Source organism: Otolemur garnettii, unplaced genomic scaffold (assembly GCF_000181295.1).
Source record: "Otolemur garnettii isolate 467f Iridium unplaced genomic scaffold, OtoGar3 scaffold00223, whole genome shotgun sequence".
Classification (NCBI taxonomy): Eukaryota; Metazoa; Chordata; class Mammalia; order Primates; family Galagidae; genus Otolemur; species Otolemur garnettii.
In genome coordinates, this window is record NW_003852618.1 from 707,558 (window position 1) to 716,796 (window position 9,239).

The 9,239-nt window shown below is 40.8% G+C and overlaps 1 non-coding gene across 1 annotated transcript; it reads left to right on the forward strand.

The window, feature by feature from the left end:
• The first annotated feature begins 8,993 nt into the window (after nucleotides 1-8,993).
• Nucleotides 8,994-9,065, forward strand: TRNAA-AGC. Its single transcript has one exon. It is a non-coding gene; the product is annotated as a tRNA-Ala (tRNA).
• Nucleotides 9,066-9,239: the final 174 nt, after the last annotated feature.

A 9,239-nucleotide genomic window follows, 5' to 3' on the forward strand; every position in this document is an offset into this window, starting at 1 on the left:
AACCGGCAAAGAGATTTTATCACGTAAGACACAAAGGAAATGTGGCGAGGTGGGGGAGGGGTATTTTCTAAAGCTGATTTTCAAAATCCAGCTTAATTAACAGTTCTTCGTTTGAAAGGAAATTCGCTATTATTAATAAAAACTATTTACAGCACCCTCTAAAATTTGCACAAACTAATACACTTGTCGGAAACGGTAAGACGTCGGGTAAGTAGGAAGATTTTCAGCCCAGAGCAGATGCTCCAACTTGTAGCGAAAGCAACCAAGAGGAAGAAGATAGTGCACACAGATGGTACTTTTGGAGGGTGGATGTCTGAAAGGAATGATTGCCAGGAAGCTTCAAAGAAGGTTATGCAGGAAGTGCAAGATATGCAGGAAGTGCAAGATTGATGTAAGGCTATTCCTTACATCAATCCCATAAGTGGATTATTCAGTTACACATACTACTTACTTTAAAAGGTAGGAATGAATGGATGCTATCCAGAGCGTCGTTTTTCATGGAGCTTGGTGACTTTCCATGCCTCACTCGAAGACTTTCCAAGTTTAACCCTGGTCTTGACAAGAATATATCCCTATAGCCGGGTGTTGTGGCGGGCGCCTGTAGTCCCAGCTACTTGGGAAGCTGAGGCAAGGAGAATCGCTTAAGCCCAAGAGTTTGAAGTTACTGTGAGCTATAACGCCACAGCACTCTACCAGGGGCGACATAGTGAGACTCCGTCTCAAAAAAAAAAAAAAAAAAAAAAAAAAAGAACACATCCCTACTAGGTCACTGTGTATTACTCAGCAGAACAACAGGGTGAAACATCCACTCTAGAAGTAAAGCGACAACACCCTTCTATCCATTTACACCATGGCTTTGGCTTCTTCAAAATGACAAGTTATTCTAAACACAATGAAATCAAAGCAAAATTCTCCTCGCTGGAACCCTACACTCTTTTTCACAAACAGCAACTCCTATTTCCCCCAATGTTTTCTTCAAAAATCTCTTCTTTTGGAGTTAAGACCAAGTTCAAATTATCTCCAAATTGTCCAGTTGACATTTTTTAGAGTGAATACTTTCGGCTTTGACATCTACTCAGGGATGGAACTGTGGACATTGATGGGAAGAGATCATGAAGGGAGTGGGGGATGTCCCAGAATGACCACAAGTTTTGGAAGAATATGAGTGAGTTCTGGCATTCCAATACAGGATTATATAAACTCTTGCAGAGCCCAAAAAGCTCAAACATCCCAATTCATTTTACAAAGGTAGCACAACCTTAACTCTAAAAGCTGCAAATATTATCTAAAGATGCAGCAATTGTTAATATGGGTAAACACAATGTTATTATAAACACATACAGAGGTAAATGTAAAAATTGAAAAAATTCTTTACTCAGATTCACATCTTATTATTAAAGGAAATCCTCACTCCCTTTAAATAAATGGAAACTGGAATCTGTACAAGACACATTCTAAGGTTATTTAATGCAATAAACACACAAGGAACTTTAATTAATAGATTTTTATCTTTTGTTCTGAAGTTTGGTGAGCATTTTCAATTAAAGCAAAATATTTGAAGTTCTATGCAACCATCGAGACTGAATACATTGAAACTACTAAAACTGAAAAATAAGTTAATCCCCTGGAAGGTATTTTCTCATCTTTATCACCGGCATTGGGAGTCTCTTATTGTGGAAAGAATATATGACACTAACCGGCACAATGGATCATCCCTATAATCCTAACACTCTGGGAGGCTGAGGCTGGTGAATTGCTTGAGCTCAGGAGTTGAAGACCAGCCTGAGCAAGAGCAAGACATCCCTCCTTCCCCACCATTAAAAATTGAAAATTAGCTTGGGTGGTATATTCCCCTATAGTCCCAGCTATTGGGGAGGCTGAGGCAAGAGGATTTCTTGAGGCCAAGAGTTTGAGGTTGCTGTGAGCTACTACCCCACCATACTTTACCCTGGGGCAACTAAGTAAAACTCTGTCTCAAAAAAAAAAGCTCATCTTTTTAATTAATTGGAATCAGGTCACCTGGGGTTTGGGGAACCCTTTTAGATTGCAGAAAGACAGTTGTGACTAATACTTAATCATTCTTCCAGAGAGGCCAGAGAAAAACTAAAAGGTTTAGATCCTGAATAGTGATAATATTAGGATTTGAGATCTTTGTAAGTTAAATTCCAATTATTAGCTTGCTCATAGGGCTCTTATTTTATTTTTTATAATAAATTGTGAATTAAAATGGGAATGTTTTTCATTCCTAGAATGCAAAATAATTTTTTCCTTTTTTAAATTTCTGATTAATGTGAGGTACAAATAGGTTACAGTGTTTGCAGTTGTGTCCTACACCCAAAAAGGGCCCTAATTTCAAAACAAAAAGAATGACTAAGAGTTCATTGAGATTTTTTTCTTTCCTCATTTATGTCTTCTTGTTAACCTGAGAATGCTAAGCCTCCTAATTTGCCTCCCACTCAGTTTCTGACTTCCTTTACCTAGTTGTCTAAAACTATCCTCACTTTCTTCTGCTCAGAGAAGGGCAAGTCCTAACGGGACTCATTTTCCTTCCCTTACTGCTACCCCATTTTTTACTTTGGGTTCGTACCCATTCTCTTTTCCACTTAAACATTACATCCTGTGACCTCTGCAAAACATACCCCACAATATGTGCTTAGTTTCCTCCTTTACATTTTGTTCTCTTTTACTCCCTTTTTCTCATTTTTACTGTCCCTATATAATATTAGGTCAGTCTTTAAAAGGGAAGAGAATGGAATTCCAGAAGACTTTCAAAGAATCCCCTTTTGAAGTCCAAAAACGTCTGTTCTTTCCACTCTTCTGTTGCATCACATGAAGAGAAAGTGAAAACCTTGGCGAGTAAGAGAACTGTGAATAGAAGCCTGCAGCAGGAACCAGGAGACCAACAGCTCCATATGCTCTTACAATACTCATGAGGGTATGTAATTCTTGCCTCTTTGGAATTTATGAGGTCTGACAATTTAGATTGCCAACTTGCTACCCATGTGCTTATGTCAGGAGCACTGTGCAAACAGTTTGGGAAGGTTTTTAATCTTGTTATATCAGTGTCTCACAGATGTGTTCATGTAGACACGAGGTGGTGTCTTGCTAAATGGTATTCATTATTGTTGCTTTGTGTTTCTTTCCTTTTTTGAGACAGAGTCTCTGTTGCCCTGGGTAAAGTGCCACGGCATTGTAGCTCACAGCAACCTCAAACTCCCTTGGGCTTGAGCAATCCTCTTGCCTCAGCCTCCCAAGAAGCTGGGACTAGAGGCTTGCATCACCCAGTTGGTTTTTCTATTTTTAGTAGAGACTAGGATCTTGCCCTTGCGAAGACTGGTCTTGAACTCCTAAACACAAGCCATCCACTGGCCTTGGTCTCCCAGAGTGCTAGGGTTACAGGCATGAGCCACCTTGCCCAGACCTTGCTTTGTGTTTCTGTTTGCTGTCATAAGAATATCAGCTTGAATTAGAGCAACAACTGAACATTAAATTTCTTGTTGAACTTGGCAAGAATGTAGGTGAAATCAAAGACTTATTGGTCCAAGTTTATAGGGATAATGCCACAAAGAAAATGGCAGTGTACAAATGGATTAAATGTTTTTCTGAGGGGAGAGAAAACATCACTAATTAAGAGGGGTCAGGGTCACCAGTAACAAGCAGAACTGACAAAAACATTACAAAAATCCATTGAATTGTGCATCAAACCACTGGCTAACTATGAGTAGCATAGTAGACCAGACAGTCAATGGAGAACAGTTAGGAAAATCTTAACTGATAATCTTGGCCAAGATCTCATGACTTTTGCATCACAGCAATGCACTAGCTCACACACTACTGTTTGTCAGGAAGTTTTTAGCCGTCAAACAACTGTACAGGAGTTTTTAGCCATTGGAATACCCTCCCTACTCACCTTACCTGGCCCCAAATGATTTTTTTCTTTACCTGAAGATAAAGTGTTTGAGAGGAAAATATTTTGATAACATTGAGGACATTAAGGGTAATACAATGACAGCTCTGATGGACATTCTAGAAAGAGTTCCAAAATTGCTTTGAAGGGTGGACTAGGTTCTGGTATTGGTGCATAGCTTCTCAAGGGGAGTACCTCAAAGGTGACCATAGTGATATTCAGGAATGAAGTACATAACACTTTTTCTAGGATGAGTTCATGAACTTAATTGTCAGATTGCACACATAAGAAGCACAAGATGATAGGGAAGTCACTTGGGAAAACTCCAGGAGGCTTTGACTCACCTCAGTTCCTTCAATACTTGCTAATTACATTTACAAATGCAGTCAAAACAAGTCAGAAATAAAAATGCTTAGTGGTGGGTATAGCAACCACTGCAGTAAGATTTTGCAGTGGAGTAGAAAGATTGGGTTCAACTTTAAAAACAGTATGAGCGAGTGGTAATTTAAACCTAATGAGCAGTGTGGGGATCAGTGGATAGAAAATTGCTACGAGGAAACATCAGGGCTAAGAAGGATTCTGACTAAACCAACCACAGAGGATTCTTGCTGAAGGCAGAGCAGGAGGATCAGACATCACCTGGCGGATGGTGAAGCATGAGGAACCAAATCATATATTGAGGGTCATCAGATATAGAGGGAGAGGAGTTCTTGCTAAACTGACTTAGCAGAGTCCTTTGCTAAAAATGGATTTTACAAAGTGTACAGATAGATGGAGAAGGTTCAAAAGCATGATTAAAGTTTGGTCAAGCAAAAAATCCATTAGTTTTTTCATGAATTTCATTAATAAGTTTCTATCCCCAAATCTCAAAGGTTACTTTTTTAGTCCTCTACCTATTTTTCATGGGTACTCTTTACTGTTGACACATCAAAATCAAAATCTCTAGATTTGAGTTCTCTGCAGAGTTCTAAATCCATGGATAATAATGTTTATCAGACATTTCGTTTCTTTTTTTTTTTTGGCCAGGGCTGGGTTTGAACCCACCAGCATATGGGGCTGGTGCCCTACCCTTTTGAGCCACAGGTACCGCCCTATCAGATATTTCCATCAGGCTGCCTCATGAATATTTTAAATTCTTATCCCAAATCAAACTTATCTTCATCCCTTCTGCATACCATCCAACTTGCTACTGATAAATACCTCCCCAAAGCAAAAATCCTGTTCTTACTCCTCTTCTTAATAGTTTAGTGAAAAGCAATAACATCCACATAATTCAAGCTACTTCTCTCTGTGTGTGTATTTTCTGAGGACATTCTTCATTTTTCTAGTTCTGCAAATCCATAGAGTCTCTAAATCCTGTGGCACCCACCTTCCTTCTCCAGCTCATACAGGTTTGCCTCTTTCCCTCCCTCCCTTCCTTCCTTCCCTAAAGCCTATGATAGTGTAGACCTTAAGCACTGTTCCACTGACTACAGGAGCCACCCATTATGCCTGTCTTAGAGTAGGACAGAGAATAGGAATAGGGTTGATTATTAACAAAATGTTGAACTATTACCCTCCAATTGTGCAGCATCCCTAGCTCACTTGTAGTTCTACTAGAGCAACAAAAATAATTTTATGGTTGGGGGTCACCACAACATGACAAACTGTATTAAAGGGTCACGGCATTAGGAAGGTTGAGAACCACTATGTTAAGGAGACTGAGCAGCAGAACAGCCAGCCACACAAATGTAGAGAGTGTCTCCAGGAGCAAGGCAGGTTTTGATAGCTTTCTACCTGGAGGAGAAAGGCATAATTTGGTTGTACATGGATCAGATTGGATCCTGAGAGTAAAAGGCTGTTGAGTTGCCTAAATTCAGAAATGTTTTTCTCTGAGAATCTTGAAAAATATATGCATTTGTTTATAGTCTGTCTTTTCTTTTTCTTTCTTTCTTTTTTTTTTTTTTTTTTTTGCTTTGGGTTCCCAAATAGGTATGCTAAAAATAAGCAGTCAAATAGTCAAACAAGCAAGCAAACTAAGTCAGTATTTGCCCCTGCAGCTAGAGCTGACAAAGCCTAAGTAGGAACACCTCTTGCTTAGACACCCAGCACTGCTCCCTGCCAACCACACAAGTTGCCTTCCCTGTACTAGTTTTGAACGGTGGCTGTAAGTGACCAAAGAACTTCAAATATACAGTTTAGGAGATGTGCCCAAGAAGATGTTGAGCCTATCCAGGAACTCAGTGAGACTCTCTTAATGTCACAAGAGTCTTAGGCAAGATTTGGTCCTAGGATCTCCATTAGCATAATCTGGAAACCTGTTAGAACTGTAAATTCTCTGGTCCTACCTAAGAACTACTAAATTAGAAATTTGGAGCAGATGTGTCCAATATATAGTTCAATAGGCCCTTCAGATGATTCAGATGCACCTAAATTTTGTGAACTAACAAACTAGAAGGACGGAAATCTGCTCCTTCATCTTAGAGCAAAGGGTCTCTGTCTTGTCTAGTACCTGGAGGAAGAATAGGAGCACTGGGGATCTGAAACAGGTCCAGACTTGAGCATTCTCCTCCCAAGCATCTTTAAAGGCTCATCTTCCAGTTCATTTCCTTCCACCTCTTCTGTCTCCCATTGTCAGATCCCCTCTCTTCCCTTCCTGTCTTTTCCCTCTCCCTGTTTTAACTTTGTCTGGGATCCTAGTTTTGATTTTTATTGTCACTAGATTTCCAGGCCCAGTAGTTTCCAAACTTACTTGATTATAAAGTTCAACTGGGAAAAATTTAAGTAACACGAGATTCCCAGGCCACCTTCCAAAGATTCTGAGAGCATTCAGAATCATTTGGTCTCAGTTTCTGGGGAAAAACATGTTTTTATTAAGCTCTTCTAGGTAATTTTCCACCTTCGGAGACTCCTGCAGTGTCATAAAAAAAAAAAAAAAACTTATAGAAAAAAATCTTTCCTTAGCCAGTACTAAGTTCATGGGTGAGACCTCATAATCAAAGATAGATTAACAAGAGAAAAGCATACAAGTCTATTAAATATAAGTTTTAGGTGACACAGGAGCCTTAAGAAATGAAGACCCAAAGAAATAGGAAAATCTGTGTACAGCAGGTCTTTTCATTCAAAGTCATTATAACGTTCATGAGAAAGAAATTGATTTCCACTGGGGGCTATGTGGAGTTGGTCCCTGTTCTCCACATCTGTGTGGTACTGCCATTTCCTCCCACATCTCAAAGATATATGTGTTATGACCATTGACATGTCTAAATTGCCCCAGTCTGAGTGAGTGAGACTCTGTCAAAAAAAAAAAAAAAAAAAAGGAAGAAAGAAAAGAAAAAGAAAAAGAAAAATTAGTCGTGGGTTGGTGCACCCCTGCAGTCCCAGCTACTCAGGAGGCTGAGGCAGGAGCATTGCTTGAGCTTCATGAACTATGATTCTGACATTGCCCCTGCAGTCTGGGTAACAAAGCGAAACCTTGTCCAAAAAAAAAAAAAAAAAAAATAGTATTTGGAATCTTTATTTAGAAATTGCATGGTATGGCTGTGGCTAGAAATATGCCATAGAAACTTGACTCTTGTTTATATCAATTAATCTATAGTAAAATTGGTTTCCTTATAAGTCATTTTATTTAAAGTAGTTGTTTCCAAGAACCAGCCACTGCAAACTTGGTGTATTTGTGTGGCTTAAGTTTGGTGAAGACGTGGATAATACTGTAGAAATATAATTGGACAAAAGGAGGTGTGATCTAACGGGGAGGAACTTAGTAAAGCCTGCTTTGTTCATATTCTTCTTGGCATCTGTACCTTCATTCCTTTCCTCCAGGGATAGGGAAGACACCCCCAACCCCCACCCCAAATGAAGATCTCATGACCTATTTTAGGGGGAAGATCAGCTCGCTTTTATGGCCTGTTTCTGGGGGAGAAGGGGACCAGCGAAGGTCAGAGAGGTCTTTCTGCTTCTGCTCTTTCTCAAATGCCAACGTGCCTCATTTTGAGGTAGTGACTGAACCCCTCAAAGGGAACGCCTACGTCCCTTTTATCTACAGTTCACCATTTCCCGCGCTGTCTACTCGTCGCTGTACAGCCCAGCTGAGTTTGACTGGTCAGGAGGGCCAGACCTGGAGCTGGGGAGGAACCAGAGGGGAGATGGTATTTTCCCAGAAGACACAAGTTCCTTAGGGGTGAGGAAAAAATGAGAAGAACACTATTTAAAGGGGCTGATCCGATGGTAGTGAGTTATCAGGGATTAATAACTAAAGTTGGTATTTAAATCCCCACTGCTAAATTTGACTGGGTTTTAATAAAAATTTAAAAAAGAAAAGAAAACTTTAAAAGGATTTGGGATTTGCTCCAAAAACGAATTTCTGGGTTGACTTGTCAGTACCAAGCTTCAGCGAATGGCAGAAGGCGCATGCCAGTTGTACCAGCGAGTAAAAGGATCTAAGAACTGTCCACGAGCACTGGGGGGGTTTATTTTACGAGGTTATGTACGTAGCTAAAGCCTAACCCCGGTTGTTAGAATTCCTTCTTTCGGTGTTCATTTTATTCCGTGGAGCATTCCGCCCGGAAGGGGGCTCGGTGAAGGCTGGTGCCTTCCTCTCGCTCCTGTCTTCCCAGAGCGCGTCTCTGGGCTTCTCAACACTTGAGCCTCAGAGCAGCCGGAGCCCGTTCTCGGCTCGGAGGCTGGGCCCGGGAAGCTGCAGGAATCGGAGCTGCGACCGAACGAGCCGGTTTACAACTCACCTCCTGGACCTTCTTTCCCACCTGGACCTGAATCCTCACAGCAGCATTTAGGACTTTCTTCCTTTTGTCTTTTTACATTATATTCCCGGCTTCCTGGTCATCTTTTAAAAGCAGTTGGACTGCTCTTGTCCGCCCGGCAGGTGGCAGTCGAGCGGGCGTCCGGGATGGTGACAGCAAAAGATCCCAGGACCAGAACAGGGACATAAGAAATAGCGTTCACTTTTTTCTTTTTCCCAGTATAGCCGCGAGACAGTATGCAATGTAGAGGGTTTAAAGGATAAATTTGATCAAATAAAATACCTCGTGTCACTAGTGAAAACAGTAGTAATCGGTCATAGAAGTGTTTCTAGTAGATTTTACTGCGAGGGGGTGTAGCTCAGTGGTAGAGCGCGTGCTTAGCATGCACGAGGCCCCGGGTTCAATCCCCGGCACCTCCATTTTTGCGGTCGGGGTCGTCATTTGTTAAACAGTATCCTCGGCTCGCCCCCTTTTTGGCACTTCCATTCTCCATTAGTTTTTCTAATTCATTAGAAAACCAAGGAAAACAAACCGACTTTTCGGCTTTTTAATATCAACCCATTTTTGCTATAGGGTCTTGACATCACCTGAAT